The sequence below is a fragment of the Neofelis nebulosa genome, chromosome 8 (assembly GCF_028018385.1).
Source record: "Neofelis nebulosa isolate mNeoNeb1 chromosome 8, mNeoNeb1.pri, whole genome shotgun sequence".
In the NCBI taxonomy this organism is placed as follows: domain Eukaryota; kingdom Metazoa; phylum Chordata; class Mammalia; order Carnivora; family Felidae; genus Neofelis; species Neofelis nebulosa.
This window is the reverse complement of record NC_080789.1, coordinates 10,610,076-10,627,681: the sequence shown is the minus strand read 5'-3', so window position 1 is coordinate 10,627,681 and position 17,606 is coordinate 10,610,076. Positions and strand designations below refer to the sequence as shown.

The 17,606-nt window shown below is 53.9% G+C and overlaps 1 long non-coding RNA gene across 1 annotated transcript; it reads right to left on the bottom strand.

Annotated features, from left to right (window-relative positions):
- Positions 1-317: 317 nt before the first annotated feature.
- Positions 318-2,257, bottom strand: LOC131483931 (uncharacterized). Its single transcript, XR_009247940.1, has 2 exons — positions 1,342-2,257; positions 318-595 (listed from the first exon to the last, which is right to left on the bottom strand). It is a non-coding gene; the product is annotated as an uncharacterized LOC131483931 (long non-coding RNA).
- Between the last annotated feature and the right edge of the window lie 15,349 nt (positions 2,258-17,606).

Sequence of the window (17,606 nt, the reverse complement as noted above, 5' to 3'; positions counted from 1 at the left end):
ACGCCCAGGGCCCCCCTCAGAACTCGGGCCCCGACCGCGTGCTGTCTCTCGCCTCTTCCCTCTTTTCCTCCGTTCCGTGGCTGTCCGTGTCTACACAGGACCATGCACTGCAGCACCGGAAATAGGAAAGTCACCCCCACGCGCGCCACGATGTTTAAAATCTCTCGGGGGAGTTTCACACCCACATGCCCCCCTCCCCCTCCCCCCGCCCACAGTGAGAAAACCCAGCACGAAGGGGCCCCTGGACAGTGTTTGCCTCCGGGAGGGGGCGGGAAGGCCGGGGGGCGGGGGGGGGGACAGAGGTGGAAGGACACTCATTCCGAGATCATATGCCTTCATTTGGCCTGAACTGTTTTTCAGGTGCACGCGACACGTGTCCCCAAATAAATAAAAGCCGGGCGCCCGAGTGGCTCAGTCGGTTCGGCATCCAACTCTTGATTTCGGCTCCGGTTGTGATCTCGCGGTCTGGGGGTTCGAGCCCCGGGTCGGGCTCCACGCTGACGGTACAGAGGCTGTTTGGGATTCTCTCTCCCTCTCTCTCTGCCTCTCCCCTGCTCGCTCGCTCACTCTTTCTCTCTCCAAGCCAATCGATAACCTTAAAAAAAAAAATAAGTGACAGTTAAAAAAAAAAAAAAATGGAATAGCCCCCAAGGGAGCCCGGGAGGGGGAAGCCTGGTTCAGCCACGGACCTGCTCCTGTTGACTCATTTGCGTCTCTCCTGAGAGGAGATTAACAAATGGAATCGGGCGGGGTCACGAGGGCGCTGGGCCCGCACACGCCTGCCCGCTGAGCGGCAGCCCTTGGCATCCTTGTTAATGTCCTGGTCGGGCCTGTTCCGGGTGCCCGGGTGACGCAGAAGTGAAGGGACACACCCTCGCCCCGCCTGGGGACAACAATGCCCGCGCGGGCTGATGGCACAACCTTCCGGGCTACAGGATCCCGGGCGGGCGGCAGGCAGAAGGGACGCCGGCCCCCCGGGGTCTCCGAAGATAAGGAGGCCCCGGCAGGGGACAGAGGGGGGGAAGGGGGGTCCAGGCTGGGGGACCAGGCTGGACACACCTGTAGCCACACCGCACGAGCGGCAACAGATGCGCGGTCGTGAGCGCCTGTGCGTAATCCCGGCCCGTCCTACACACGCTCTCGCCCACCCTCCCCTGCTCCCGTGCACGGCCCTGCACGGGCCTGGACGGGAGGCAGGTGCTCGCCAAGCAGGAAGGCGTGGGGGTCAGGGTGTGGGCTGGGGACACACGGCGGACTGCCTGTGTGACCCCAGGCAGGTCCCTGGACCTCTCTGTGCCTCCATTCCCTCCCCTCTCACTGGGGGACAATAACAGCACTGACCTCATAGGGGAGACCTGAGGATTCGATGAGGCAGTTCCTGTACCGTCCAACGGCTGTTCACCGGTACGATTTCTAGCGTCGGCTCGGGTCACCATCTCGCAGTTCGTGGGTTCGAGCCCCGCGTCCGGCTCGGGGCTGACAGCTCGGAGCCTGGAGCCGGCTTCGGGTTCTGTGTCTCCCTCTCTCTCTGCCCCTCCCCGGCTCACGCTCTCTCTTTCTGGAAGCTGCCTTCGCAGACCTGCTGAGAAGGATGGACCCAGGCTGATGGGGGACCAGGAGCCACACTCTAGAGCCACTGAGTCAGAGGCTGCTGCTCTGGAGGGCGTGAAGCCTCCAGGCTCACGGAGCGTGTTCTTGGCCTGGGAGCCCCTCGAGGGTCGGCACAGGTGTCCCTGCGCCCGGCACGGAGCCTGGTGCCGAGCAGGGGGCCCAGCTCGTGGCAAGAGTTGACTTCCTGTAGACAAAAGTCGTGTGGAATTCCGAAGAGTTGCCTTGGGGGCTGGCCAGTTCGTCCTCCCCTCCCCTCTGAGCTGTGCGTTTCGTGAAGACGGGGCTCACGTGTGACTTGCCTTTGTCCCCAGAACCAGCTTTTGGCAGAGCGGTCGTCAGTGAGTAGCTTAGTGAGGATGTATTTGATTGTGAGTGGCAATGACAATAAGAGAGAAAGATATTTATTTATTTTATGCAGAAAAGTCTGAAGGGAAGGGTGCCTGGGTGGCTCAGTCGGTCGAATGGCTGACTCTTGAATTTGGCTCAGGTCATGATCCCAGGGTTGTGGGATTGAGCCCCACGTCTGGCTCCACGCTGAGCATGGAGCCTGCTTAAGATTCCACACCCCCCCTTCTCTCTCTCTCTCTCTCTCTCTGCCCCTCTCCCCTGCTCACGCACCATCTCTCTCTCTCTCAAAACTATTACATAAACAGGGGCGCCTGGGTGGCGCAGTCGGTTAAGCGTCCGACTTCAGCCAGGTCACGATCTCGCGGTCCGTGAGTTCGAGCCCCGCGTCGGGCTCTGGGCTGATGGCTCAGAGCCTGGAGCCTGTTTCCGATGCTGTGTCTCCCTCTCTCTCTGCCCCTCCCCCGTTCATGCTCTGTCTCTCTCTGTCCCAAAAATAAATAAAAAACGTTGAAAAAAAATTAAAAAAAAAAAAAAAACTATTACATAAACATCTTTTTTTTTTTTAAGTTTGAAGGGAGGGATCCCAGGCTGAGCCACAGCGTCTGGGATCCACTGTTTACATAGTTAGATCTAGGACGCAGGCTCCATCATGCACAGCCTCCATTCACAAATGCACCTCATGGCCCAAGATGGCTGCCCTAGTGCCAGCCAACACATCTGCACCCCAGCCAGCAGGTAGGAGAAGTGAAGCGAAGAAGGGACAAAGGGCCTAAGCCAGCTTTCTCTTGGGGAAGTTCTAGCACAAAACTTCCACTTATATTCCTTTGGCCAGAACTTGGTCACAGGGTCACTCCAGCCGGAAAGAAGCTGGGAGAGGCAGTCTCCGCTTCAGGTGGGCCTGGGCCTAGAGGCTGTGTCACCGTGCTCCGAGGGGGCCCAGGGTGTTGGCTCCACCAGCCGTCTAAGAGGCAGAGAGCATTTCGGGAAGCCTTTGTCGGGCTGGGGACACATCACCTGTACCCAAAGAAGGAAGGACTCTCGTGGCACCCCGGCCCGTACTGCCTGTGCAGAGAGGGGCCGGCAGTAACTCCCGCTGCCCAGAGCTCAGCGGAAGAGTGAGAAGGACCGGGTGATGGTGAAAGGCATGCTCTTTAAAATCCAAACTGTTTGGGGGCGCCCGCGTGGCTCAGTCGGTTGAGCATCCGATCCTCGATCTCAGCTCAGGTCTTGATCTCAGGGTCATGAGTTCAAAGCCCGCTTTGGTTTCCATGCCGGGCATGGAGCCTACTGGAAAAAAAAAAAAAAAAAAAAAAAAAGACCGTTATTTACCATACAAGTGAGTTACGTGAATTTTTGAGAGCGAGAATGAGCAAATGAGCTAAAGAGAAAAAAGGATCGTCATAAATCTACCACCTAGAGCTCAACTTCATTACTTTGTCGACTATCTTGTCAGTTTGTTCTATGATCCTATGGACACACATAGCTATCCATTCTTATATAGTTCTTTTCGTGGAAAATGTACATACTCTTCATAGCCTCGCACTACACGTAGGCTATTTTAAAAACCCCGAATTCTAGGAGCTCCTGGGTCAGTCGGTTAAACGTCCGACTTCGGCTCAGGTCGTGATCTCGCGGTTCGTGAGTTCGAGCCCCGCGTTGGGCCCTGTGCTGACAGCTCGGAGCCTGGAGCCTGCTTCCCATTCTGTCTCTCTCTCTCTGCCCCTCCCCTGCTTATGCTCTGTCTCTCTCTGTCTCTCAATAATAAATAAACATCAAAAAAATTTTTTTTAAAAAGTTGTGATCTCTCCAACTACGTTCAGAAATAAGAAATTCCTACATTAAAAAAAAATTAAGCAAAGCCATATGGAACTGCCAGTCAGAGCTTTGGAGGAGCGGGAGAAAATCCACAGCTCCCACACTGAATTGATGTACATCTTAGCCAAAAGGAAAGACACTCAGCACGCTTATGAGTCTCTACAGCCTTCTTGTGGGTAAACACATCATTTCTGTCCAGGTGTCTGAAATACCAACAGTGAGGACAAGTGGTGACATTTATTTTATTTTATTTTTTTTCAACGTTTTAAATTTATTTTTGGGACAGAGAGAGACAGAGCATGAATGGGGGAGGGGCAGAGAGAGAGGGAGACACAGAATCGGAAACAGGCTCCAGGCTCCGAGCCGTCAGCCCAGAGCCCGACGCGGGGCTCGAACTCACGGACCGCGAGATCGTGACCTGGCTGAAGTCGGACGCTTAACCGACTGCGCCACCCAGGCGCCCCTCAAGTGGTGACATTTAAACCGCACTGATCAGGGGCGCCTGGGTGGCTCGGTCGGTTAAGCGTCCGACTTCGGCTCAGGTCATGATCTCACGGTCCGTGGGTTCGAGCCCCGCGTCGGGCTCTGTGCTGACAGCTCAGAGCCTGGACCCTGTTTCAGATTCTGTGTCTCCCTCTCTGTGACCCTCCCCCGTTCATGCTCTGTCTCTCTCTGTCTCAAAAATAAATAAATGTTAAAAAAAATAAAAAATAAAAAAAAAAATAAACTGCACTGATCACATGTCAGGCACTCTTCTAAGTGATATATACATGATATACATCATTTGATGTTTCACGTGATATATATCGTTCATTATATACCTATTACATACACATATCTGTATACACGTATGTATACATTTAGTCTTCATGGAAACTCTCTCAGGCAAGTGCCATGATTCTCCCCAGTTTACAAGAAAAGAAACTGAGGCACGGAAGGGTCAGTTTGCCAAGAGCCTCATACCTGTAAGTGGTGAGGCTGGGATTTAAACGCAGACAACATGGATCTGTGGTGCTTGGGACTCACCACTATGCTAGACTTTGTGGATTTCTTGTGGGTGGATGAGGTCCCCTGAGTTTCGAGGAGAGAACCCACAGGCCCAGAGAGGGTTAGAAAACGACTTTGGGTCACACAGCAGATTTGGGTGCTCCATCCACCCGAACTGCCTTCTACAGTGTTCATTTTATTGATTTATCTTTTCAATGTTTATTTTGGAGAGACAGAGCACGAGCAGGGGAGGGGCAGAGAGACGGGGAGACACAGAATCCGAAGCAGGCCCCGGGCCCTGAGCTGTCAGCACAGAGCCCGACGCGGGGCTCGAACTCACGAACCGTGAGATCACGGCCTGAGCCGCAGTCGGACGCTTAAGCCACTGAGCCACCCAGGCGCGACTACTTTCTACGCCGTGAGAGATCGCGACTCCAATATTTTACATTTTAGAACTCTCATACAGTGAGTATAGAATTCTCGGCTTCCCTAATTTGATTATTTGGAAATCTTGGATTCGAGGAGTCTTTGCCTTTCGTTGCCAAAAGCTGGGGCTAAGGGAGGTCATGGCTCCTTCCTCTGGGCAGCCAGGAAGCGGGCTGCCTGGAGGACACTGGAGCATTGGGAGGTAGCTGGTTGAGGCCTCTCAGGGGGGAGGGACCGTGACCCTTTTGCCAACTTGTCCTGGAATCTCCGGGCTTGTTTTGTGTGTTACTTTCAAATGCCCTAGTCCCCCCACCCAGGGACCCCTCCTTATCTCCTCCTCCAGATGGGCTCTTGCTCGCGTGAGGGGTCCCAAGGTCAAGCCCAGCTGCCCGCTGTGAGGCAGAGCACATATCCTGAGGTTTGGAAGCTGGTGCTGACATTGGGTGTTTTTGAAAAAAAAAACAAAAAGAAAAGAAACGCGAACGATCCATCCATGTGCCCTGGGCTTCAACGGCCGGACCCGTACGCCGGGTGACAGAAGCAGGGCCCCAGGCTTAGGACAGCGCGCTCCGGGGCCTCTTCTGGGAGACCCCCACCCCCAGGGCCTCCCGTGAACTTCCTGGCTGTGACTGTCCTGTCCGGCCAGTGCTTGCCCATGGCTGGAAAAGACCCAAACCCTGAGCACGAGGGAAGATGGGTGGGTGAGTCCAGCAAGGAAGAGGTCCCAGAGCAGGGCTAAGCGGGAGACGCAGGCAAAGCCCACAGGCAGAGCTGAGACTCACTGTCCTTAATAGAAGCCAGGCGCGACCGCCGAGCTCGGGACAAGGTTGGGGTTTGGCCTCATCCTGAGATTGATGTGGGACGAGGGCTGGCTCAGGGGTTCTGGAGTGGGGGCCCGGGGGGGCGGGGACAGCCCATGGCATGAGCCTGCAAGGGGTCTCCGGCCTGGAGGTGCCAAGGGGTGGGGTTCTCAGGACTGGGAAGAGCAAGGGCAGGTGGGGATGGCGTTCGGCTGGCACCCTGCCTCTCTCCCTCGGGTGTGGAGCCGAAAACAGGCTTTGGTGCCGCGTTCGGCCTTGAAAACTTGTCCTCCAACTTACTCTGTACATTTTCAAACCTATAGATGAGCTGCAAGAATCGTACAACAGGGGCGCCTGGGGGGCTCCGTCGGTTAAGCGTCTGACTTCGGCTCAGGGCATGATCTCGCGGTCTGTGAGTTCGAGCCCCGCGTCGGGCTCCGTGCTGACGTGCTCAGCGCCTGGAACCTGCTTCGGATTCTGTGCCTCCCTCTCGCTCTCTGCCCCTCCCCCCGCTCTGTCTCCCCCAAACAAATAAACATCAAATAAAAAATAAATGAAATAAAATAGTATAAAAAAATAAAAATAGAATCCGAGCTCCAATCAAGGATCGCGCGTTGCGTTTAGTTGGGGAGTTTCTTTTGTCTCCTTTCACCTGGAACACGCCTCCTGCCTTTTGCCGACTCTCATGACCTAACGTGTTTGGAGGGTCGAGGCCTGTCATCTTGGAAAACGTCCCTCGGTTTGGGTCTGTCCAGTACTTTTCTCATGATTGGATCCAGGCTGAGTTTGAACGGTCTAAGGCTCCTGGCTCCTAGGGGGAAGCTGTTATCCAGGCGTGTCGACTTAACGTCGGGTGCCTGTGACCTGGGGGAGGGGTGCCCGCCCGGCTCCGGGACTGTCGTCATTTCTAAAAGTCTCAGGTAACCCCAAAGGTGACAAAGGTGATATTTCTGTGGGGTACAAGTGCCCACCCAGCGGGATCAAAGAGCTGCTGGTATTTACTTGTCTATCAATGATTTGTTCGTGTCTTTTCTCCCGCTGCCGGGGTGGGGTGGGGGGGTGGTGGGGGGCGGGTACCATTTTTCTCTTAAGGATTTGTAACCACTATTCCCTACGCGACAGATATTTACCGTTCATCATATTTACTCTGGAGGGTTTCTTTTCCATATTATGTTTTGCCTTTTCATCATGTGTATGTTTTTGGACATTATGAAGTCTCTCTCTCTCTCTCTCTCTTTTTTTTTTGTCAAAGTCTCACATTTAAAAAGTAGTATTATTGGGGCACCCGGGGGGCTCAGCCGGTTAAGCGCCCGACCTGGGCTCAGGTCCTAATCTCACAGCTCGTGAGTTCAGGCCCCGCATCGGGCTCTGTGCTGATGGCTCAGAACCTGGACGGAGCCTGCTTCAGATTCTGTGTCTCCCTCTCTCTCTGCCCCTCCCCTGCCCGTGCTCTGTCTCTCTCTGTCTTCCGAAAATAAATACGTGTTTAAAAAAATAAAATAAAATATATAAATAGTAGTATTTCTTTTAGAAAATAATCATAGGACACCAAAATTATTTTGTGCGGTTTGTAAATTTGTGCTGTCGTCACAGGCCGCTATTAACCTCGGTTATGCTTTTTTTTTTTAATTTTTATTTATTTATTTATTTATTTAATCTTTATCCTTGAGAGACTGAGCGTGAGCAGGGGAGGGGCAGAGAGAGAGGGAGACACAGAATCCGAAGCGGGCTCCAGGTTCTGAGCGGTCAGCACAGAGCCCGACACGGGGCTCGAACTCACAGACCGCGAGATCGTGACCTGAGCCGAAGTCGGACGCTGAACCCACTGAGCCACCCAGGCGCCCCTCCCTTTATTTGTTTTTTAATTGGCATCCAAGTTAGTTGGCATATTGTGCAATAATGATTTCAGGAGCAGACTCCAGTGATTAATCCCCTATGTACGGCACCCAGCGCTCACCCCAACAAGCGTCTTCCGTAATGCCCCGTGCCCATTTAGCCCATCCCTGAAGGCTCTGTTTTCATTGCAAAATGCATGCGTGTTGTTCACCAAATTGAAAACAATATAGAACAATTTTAAATAAAAACTTAAAAGAATAGAGCTGTACAAAGTAAAAACTCAGAGCCCATCATGACGCAGGTCGGCTTGTCAGAGAAAACGGGCAGGAATACTTCGGGGGGTAAGCGCGCACACATCCATGGCCCCCCCCCCCCCCCCCCCCCGGCCCAGCTCGGACCCTGGCCACAGTGCTGTGCGGTTGTCTCTTTAACCGATCTCGCAGGCACCGGCGCGCATTTACTGGTAAGAAGCCCAGTGTCTCCCTCTTGAGGTTTCTTCCAGAACAGTCTGATAATCCCAGGGGATCACGCAGTCCAGAGGAGGCCGGTCTCACTTCCACAACGCCCCGTCCTGCCTGCCCCTGAGCCCCGAGGTTACAGCCCTCTCGTTTATACCAGGAGCTTAGTCCTCGCTCCCTGAAGTGGGAAGGACTCCAGAATTGGGTGGGTCCAGCATGGCTTCCAGCCCCAGACGCACATGGAGTCTGCCCCCCACCCCCACCCACCGTGAGGTATTGTGAAATGCCTTGGACTTGGGTCACCTGGCCACACCCCTTTTCCCACAGAGTGAATTCCCTCTCTGGGGGCATAGGTGTCCTCTTTGCCGGCTGACCTCGGTCAGGACTCTCCCAATTCAGACGGCAGCTAATCTGACCCACTGACCGGCACAAGGGAGAACTTGGGCACCCGAGCTCGCTCCTCCCGGGGCTCCCAGGCCAGCTACAAGTGTGCCCGCTTCATTCCCAGATTAAGGGAGGGTCAGCTTTGACGGTTAGTGAAGAGCATGGGGCCAGACCCCTTTAGGCAAGTTCCTTCCCCATCTGTTAAAGGACAATAATAGAAGAGGTAATACATCAGGACTATGGACAGAGCACTTGGCGCAGCCCCCCGCACGTAGTAACTGCTCAATAAGTGTGAACTATTATTTTATACCCAACACATATAGGAGCTCTCTAATTTCCCTATTTTGTAAAAATGAGATCGCCCACACACATTTTTCTTAGCTTGCTTTTCTCAAGCAGCCTTCCAGAGACATTTCCCACGTCTCCTCATGCAGCCTCCTCACCTGTGTAAGAGACGCAGAGCCCTCCAAAGGATAGCGTCCGTGAAGTAGATTAAGCCATCTCCGTAAAGTCAAAAGCCTTAGTCTTTTCCTTGGTGATGCCTCCCGTTGTATTAAATCTTAGGAAGTTCGTTCAAGTTTGACTGTGAAGCTGTCCCCTGCATTTTTATTCCTGCATCTCAGGAGTGTTTGTCTTTCTCTCCATCCTTTGATCTCAGTCCACAGGGGATTGCAAATGTGTTCCCACCACGGGAGCAGTGGGCGAGAGGTCAGCTTCCACCGCATGAGGAGGGACCGGGAGAGCTGTCTGTTAGGGCAGGAAAGGGGAAGGCCGGCCAAGCAAGGATCCTGGTGTCAGAATCCCCGGCCACGACCATCTTGGGACCCGCCCCATCCTCGCTTCCGCTCCAGGAACCTGGGAGTCTTTCTGGTTCCTCCCTCACCCCCAACAACAAACCCTTTAGCAAGCCCTGTGGGCTCGTTCTCTTAACTATTTCTCACGTCTGCTCCTTCTTTCCACTTCCAGGGCTGCCTCTTTAGTTCAGTACCCGCACAACTGAGATGGCCCACCCCCCCTCCGTTCTGCCCTTGCCTCACCCATCACCCACACTGAAGCCTGTGAGAAGCAGTTGGAACCACTGGAAAAGCTGCAGCTACGCTTTTTGCCAACTCCTTCCTGTTTGCACCAGGACACCTGCTGGAGAAGAGTCACAACAACCCGGTCTGGAAAGCAAGAAACCAGAAACTGGAAACAACCCAAATGCCCAACCAATACGGTGGTGTATTAGTCTCCTGGGGCTGCCGTAACAAGTGTCCCCAGCTTGGTGGCTTAAAACAACACAACTTGTTGCCCCGCAGTTCTGGAGGTCGGAAGTCCAGGGGCGCCTGGGTGGCTCAGTCGGTTAAGCATCCGAGTCCTGATTTTGACTCAGGTCATGATCTCACGGTTCGTGAGATCGAGCACCGAATGGGGCTCTGTGCTGACAGCGTGGAACCTGGAGCCTCCCTCAGATTCTGTGTCTTCCTCTCTCTCTCTCTCTCTCTGCCCCTCCCCAGCTCATGCTTTGTCTCTCTCGGTCTCTCAAAAATAAATAAACATTGAAAAAAAGTGTTGTTTAATGTTTAATAAGTCCAGAATGGGTCTCACTGGGCTTAAAGTCAAGGTGTCAGCGGGTGTGTGTTCCTTCTGGAGGCCCTGAGGGGAGGATCTGGTTTTTGCCTTTTCCGGCTTCCAGAGACTTCCCGGAACCAAACACTCCAACAGGGGCAGCTCGAGGGACCCCTGGCTCGCAGAAACCCTGTGTTCTGTCAGGATCGGACATTTTGAAGATGGGACAGGTGTGGGAGGCTGACAGACCAGGGTTCCTACTGAACCTCTCCCTTTGCAAATCACTAATAATACCCATTATATAGATTGTTGCGTAAGTTAAATATGAGAGCTGATGTATACACCCAGCATCTAATAGATGTTAATCTCTGGAAAAGAAAGAAAGGGGAAGGAAGGAAGGAAGGAAGGAAGGCAGAAGGAAGAAGGAAGGAAAGGAGGGAGGGAGGGAGGAAGGGAGGAAGGAAGGAAGGAAGGAAGGAAGGAAGGAAGGAAAGGGAAGGAAGGAAGGAAGGAAGGAAGGAAAGGAGGGAGGGAGGAAGGGAGGGAGGAAGGAAGGAAAGGGAAGGGAAGGAAGGAAGGAAGGAAGGAAGGAAAAGAGAGAGGGAGGGAGGGAGGAAGGGAGGAAAGAAGGAAGGAAGGAAAGGGAAGGGAAGGAAGGAAGGAAAGGAGGGAGGGAGGAAGGGAGGGAGGAAGGAAGGAAAGGAGGGAAGGAGGGAAGGAGGAAGGAAGGAAGAAAGGGAGGGAGGCTTGTGGGCTCTTTCCATCTTAAAAGCCAGCAATGATGGGTCAACCCTCTTTCGTGATGCCATGACTCTGGTTCAGGCTCTTCCCCCTCCCACTTCTCCCATTTAAGAGCCCCTATGATGGCACTGGACCCCCTGGATAATCCAGGGTAATTCCCATGTCAAGATCAGCAACCTTAATTCCTCCTTGCTATGTAACAGAACACGTACACAGGTTCCAGGGACTAGGATATGGATGTCTTCGGGAGTCATTCTATCACAAGGAGAACGGAGACAAACTGTGGCCTTTTCCTCTAGTAGAACAGACCAAACAGTCGCCCTGGGACGGTTGCCCTGGGCAGCGGACCTCACTGAAGACTTCCTTGCCCAAACCCCCCGACGTGGTCCCGTGAGGTGTCCCCAGGTCCCTTGCAAGGCCTGAGAGGGATACCAGCAATGTGGGTCAGATGGTTCATTAGTAAGAATACATTTGTGGATTTTGTGATGCTTGTGCGATTTACCAGCTTAAAAAAAAAATCTGTAATCTGTTGTGAACTCTCTTTTCATTCTAAATAAAGTTTTTACCTAATTTTACCTCTTGTAGTATAACTTTATATGCCTTTTAAAAAGTGTATTTACTTATTTTGAGAGAGAGAGAGAGTGAGCATGAGCTGGCGAGGGACAGAGAGAGAGGGAGAGAATCCCAAGCAGGCTCCCTGCTGACAGCACAGAGCCCGAGGCGGGGCTTGATCTCCTGACCGCGAGATCATGACCTGAGAGGAAAACCAAGAGTCAAAGCTCAATCAGCTGAGCCACCCAGGCGCCCCTCTAACTTTGTATGCTTTTTTTTTTTTAATGTTCATTTATTTTTGAGAGAGAGAGCGTGAGCCAGGAAAGGGCATGGAGAGAGGGGGACAGAAGATCTGAAGCAGGCCCTGTGCCGACAGCAGAGAGCCCGAGGTGGGGCTCGAACTCATGAGCCGCGAGATCGTGACCTGAGCTGAAGGTGACGCCTAACGGACTGAGCCACCCAGGCGCCCCCCCCCCCCACTTTATACACTTTTAAAAGAACCTCCCAGATTGTATAAACCCCAAGCCCTACAAACCCAGAATGTGCTCCAACCACAGCAGCGAAAACTATTTGCACCAACGTGGACGACCTTCCAACATACACCGAGTGAAAAGAAGCAAGTCACAGAAGACAATACTTGTGTGTCACAGAAGCAAGTCACAGAAGACAACATTTGTCTGTGGCCCCAACCCAGGCAAAAAGTAAAAGTAAAAAAGTAAAAAAAAAAAAAGTAAGCTGTATCGTGTACATGGATGCACACACATATGGGAAAACTATAAAGAGAAAACGAGAGAATTCTTTACATAATTCAGGATAGAGGCCACAGAGATGTGATCAAGGAGGAGTACAGAGGGGGCTCCTGAGGGACAGGAGACGCGTGACGTGTGAACCTGAGTGGTGAAACACAGATTTTTATTCCCGTATTACCTCTAGAATTGCATATATGTCGCATACTTTCTTGCATGAGTGATGGTCGTTAGAATTCAAATTTTTGTTTTAAAATAACTGGAGGGGCGCCTGGGTGGCGCAGTCGGTTAAGCGTCCGACTTCAGCCAGGTCACGATCTCGCGGTCCGTGAGTTCGAGCCCCGCGTCGGGCTCTGGGCTGATGGCTCGGAGCCTGGAGCCTGTTTCCGATTCTGTGTCTCCCTCTCTCTCTGCCCCTCCCCCGTTCATGCTCTGTCTCTCTCTGTCCCAAAAATAAATAAAAAAAAATAAAAAAAAAAAATAAATAAATAAAATAAAATAACTGGAACGGGGCGCCCGGGTGGCTCGGCCAGCTGAGCGCCCGACTCTTGGTTTCCGCTCCGCTCCTGATCTCACGGTTTGTGGGTTCGAGCCCCGAGTCGGGCTCTGCGCTGACCGCGAGAAGCCTGCTTGGGATCCTCCCTCCCCGTCTCTCTGCCCCTCCCCTACTCACTCTCCCTGTCTCTCAAAACAGATAAATAAACTTCAAGAAAAAAACAGAGTAAAAAAAAATGCAATAAAATAAAACAACTGGATTACCTTTTTAAAACAACTTCAAATTTTAAGCTGGAAAACTCTGCCGTGGCTTCTTGCTTAGAACCAAATCCACGCCCCTTGCTGTGACCCAAAACGCCACGTGTCCCGGCCTGCTCACCTCTGATGGCATCTCACATCCCCCCACACGGGCACCGTCTCTATCCAGTCGCACAGTCCTCCCCGGCACCTGTTCTGCGTAAACGCGCCCGTCGCCCCCTTTCACCGGCCCCTGTTGTTTTCCTGCGTGGAGTCTGACCATCCCAATTCGCGATGTTACCGATGCCACTCCCCCTGCCCCCTGCCCCGTCACTGGACTCTGAGCCTCAAGAGGCCAAGCGCAGGGTCTGTTCTGGCACCCCCTGGGGCTCCCCGACTCCTGAAGGGTTTTAACTTGTACGGTCTCAGACTCTGAGCTGCACGAGACAGAAGAAGTCTCCAGAAGAACAGCAAACAAGGCCCGGAGGGAAGGGGGTGGGGGAGGAGAAGGGGTCAGTGGACGGTGGTCCCCTCACTCAGGAGGGCTGGCCACTACACCCGGGAGGGCAGGGTTCCCGCCTGTCAACAAGGTTCTGGGGTAACTCTTTGGGAACCTGCCGGAAATAAGAGCTGCCCCTACCCCCCACCCCCCCACGTGAGCTAGGTGTCGCTTAGACCTTTTAAACTGAAAACCAACTGACTTTGGGGGGCACCGGAAATCTAACAGGGACTTTACAAACGCCCCCCTCCTTCCTGGGGCGCCTGGGTGGCTCAGTCGGTTAAGCGTCCGACTTCGGCTCAGGTCATGATCTCGCAGTTCGTGAGTTCGAGCCCCGCGTCGGGCTCTGTGCCGACAGCTCGGAGCCTGGAGCCTGTTTCAGATTCTGTGTCTCCGTCTCTCTCTGCCCCTCCCCCACTCGCCCTCTGTCTCTCTCTCCTTCAATTAAAAACTTTAGAAAAAGAAAAACAACAAACGTCCCCTCCTTCCCTACCAGTCACACCGCTGTTGAGATGACCAGACGGTGCCCGCCCTGCCTCTAGAACACGGAATAGCCCTGGAAGGGAGCTGGGACGCACTTCGTGCCACGTAGATGTGGAGGGATGTTGCTCCCATCCCCCCATCCTCTGTACCCCATAGGCGCGTGGGTAACTGTGGGGGCGGGGGGGGGGGGAGACCAATGGCTTCCCAAAGATGTCCAAGGCCTGATCCCCACAAACTGTGAATATGTCTATGCTGCGCGCCAATGGGGGATTAAACTGATCTTGAGACGGATATGAGCCCGGATTATCCAGGGGGTCTGATGTCATCACAGGGGTTCTTAAATGGGGGAAGAGGGAGGGGGCGGAGTCTGAACCAGAGAGATGGCATCGCTCCTTCGTGTTGTTTTAATTTTTTTTTTCAACGTTTTTTATTTATTTTTGGGACAGAGAGAGACAGAGCATGAACGGGGGAGGGGCAGAGAGAGAGGGAGACACAGAATCGGAAACAGGCTCCAGGCTCCGAGCCGTCAGCCCCAGAGCCTGACGCGGGGCTCGAACTCACGGACCGCGAGATCGTGACCTGGCTGAAGTCGGACGCTTAACCGACTGCGCCACCCAGGCGCCCCTCCTTCGTGTTGTTTTAAACCTCCGTGTTTGGAGTACTTTGCTGCAGGGAGTTGTCTCACGGGGCCAGGGCTTTGATTTTGCAAGATGCAGGGTTCTGGCGATGGGCTGCACAAGAGTGTGAATATACTTAACACCTACTGAACTGGACCCTTAGAAATTATGAAGATGGAGGGGTGCCTGGGTGGCTCAGTCGGTGAAGCGTCCGACCCATGATTTCAGCTCAGGTCATGATCTCGGGGTTGTGGGATCAACCCCGAGATCCTACTTGGGATTCTCTCCCTCTGCGCTTCTCCCTGCCTCACCCTCACTCTCTCTCTCTCTCTTTCTCTCTCTCTCTCTCTCTCTCTCTCGAAACAAAAACAAAAACAAAACAAAAATAACAAAAGCAAAACAAACGTGGAAAGAAGTGAGCATCACCTTAAAGGAAGAAGGATTTCTCACTGGGAAGAAAAATCTGCAGACCTTTCTCTCCCCTCATGGTAGGTATAATCGGTTTAAAAGGAAGGGACACACGCAGTCATTCGCTTATTCGATGCAATGAAGTGAGGGGTCGCTTACTTAAGGACAACGGCGAGAATCTATGACCTTGGTGAGTTTCTAAGAGATGGAAGGATGGCCACCGGTGATGTTAAAGGGACCCCGTCCCCTGAGCCATCAGCCTGGCCCGAGGACCTCATCCACTGCGTTTGAAAAAGCAGCAGATGGGGCGCCTGGGCGGCTTGGTCGGTTAAGCGTCCGACTTCGGCTCAGGTCATGATCTCATGGTCCGTGAGTTCGAGCCCCGCGTCGGGCTCTGTGCTGACCGCTCAGGGCCTGGAGCCTGTTTCAGATTCTGTGTCTCCCTCTCTCTCTGCCCCCCCCCCCCCTGCTTCTCTCTCTCTCTCCAAATAAATAAACTTTAAAAAAATATTTTTTTAATGTGTCCCAGCATTGCCAAATGTCCTTGGGGAACGCAAAATTGCCTCCACTTGAGAATCACTGAGCTGAGACATGCAGCTCTGGAGACTGGGAAGTCAGGCGAGCCTCCTGGAGGAGGCGCTCCAGGGGCTGCACCTTGACTCTGGCTGAGACTCCAGAGGAGTGGGGTCATCGTTCTGCCCTGGCGCTCACTCCCACCACCACCCCCAACATTTTTGGCTGGCTCGTCTTCCTCCACCGGATCCTGACATGCTGGGATCTCACCTCCATGGCCCCTTCCCCTTCTCTCTCCACCTCTCCCTTGAGAAGGGCGGCACTTTGCTGCAAACCCTTCCAATTCCCCGTCTCCAGCCCCCGTCTCTCTCCAGAGCCCTTGACTCTTTGTCCAGGTGCCTCTAGACACCTCCACCCGGAGCCCTCCAGGCTCTGCAGGCCCCATGTGGCCAGAGCAGTCCTCTCCCCTCCCCAGCACAGCCCATATCTTGGCCTCCGTGTGGACCCCCTCAGCTTTCTCCCCCTCGTCCCCCTCTGAGACTTGTTGGTGTGATCTCTTAAATGTCACTGACATCCAGCCCCTCCCCTCCATCCCCACAAACTGGTGTCATAGGAGACTTGCCCTCCAGGCCACCATCACACTGCAGCCGGAGCTCCTTCTAAGACGCCAACCCTGGGGGCGCCTGGCTGGCTCAGCCGGCAGAGCATGCGACTCTTGATCTTGGGGTTATGGGTTCAAGCCCCACGTGGGGTCTAGAGCTCACTTAAAAAAATAAAAAAATAAATGCCAACCTGATCATGTCACACACACTCCCCTGCACAAAAACACAAAACATCCCATGGGGCACAAAAACATCCCATGCCCCTTCTGCCCAGCTGCAAGGCCTGGGTCCCACTCCTTTCGGATCTCTGCCTGAGTCACTCAGTCACCTCCCTTCCGCCTGTAAAGTCACCTACCTTCCCATGCCCAGCCTTCACTCCTGCTGCACTCCTGCACTACCCCCCCCCAGCCCCCCCCCCCCCTCTCGCCAAGCCCTGCCTGAGTCCCAGAGAGCTGGAAAGCCTCTTCGAGATTCTCCGGTCAAACGTCTTCATTCTCCAGACGAGGGTTCCACGAGGGTCTCCGGTTCCATGAGGGCAGATGACGGCCTTTGCTGCCCTGGCTGGTGGCACCTGAGAGGTTGGCCTCTCCCCCGCCCCACCTTGACACGCTCTCCTTCCTCACTGGCCTCCAGGACACCCCTCCTCCCCAGATCTGCCTCTTACCTCCCTGGCTGCTCCTTCTTGGCCCCCGCTGCCGGTGTCTCCTCCTCACTCCCACCTCCCCAGGTCAGTGTCCCCAGGGCCAGGCCTTTGTCCTCTTCTGATGTGCTCTCCCTCCGATCAGCCCACGGCTTGAAACGCCAGCTGCCTGCCCCCAAATGGGCATCTGATATACCTCACACTCTCTCCCTGAACCGCAGACTCAGGATTCTCCTACTCACCTGCCTTCTCAGCATCTCCACGCACACACCTGGGAGACATCTCAAACCCAACCCACAGCCAGACCCCTCAGACCCGCTCCGCCTTCAGTCTTCCCTGCCTCAGTTCACCACCGCTCCATCTCCCAGTGTTCCAGCCAGCGTCCTTGGGGTGCCCCTGCGACCTGATCCCTTCCTATCCCCTCCACTGCTGGCACCTGGGCCAGAGTACCATTCTCTCTCACCTGGGCTATCTCAACAACCTCCTAGCCCCGCTTCTGTCTTTGCCCTCCGCAGCCTCTTCCCCGCACAGCGACCAGAGTTAACCGGGGTTGATTTTTGACTGTGGATCCCAGAATGTCCCTCCTCTGCTCAAAACTCTCCAATGGCTCCCATCTCATTCAGGGAAGAGCCAAAGTTCCGTAAAACCCCATCTGGCCTGTGCCTCCTTCACTTCGGCAGCTCTTAGCTTTTTAAAATTCATCTCCTCCTGTTGTCCTCCTTAATTCAGCCACCCCATACACTCCTACCCCAGGGCCCTTGCACTGGCTGTCTCCTTTGCTTAGAAGATTCTTCCTCCAAGAAAAAGAACGGCTCCTTCCGTCACCTCCTTTGAATCTTTGCTCACGTGGCGGCTGCTTT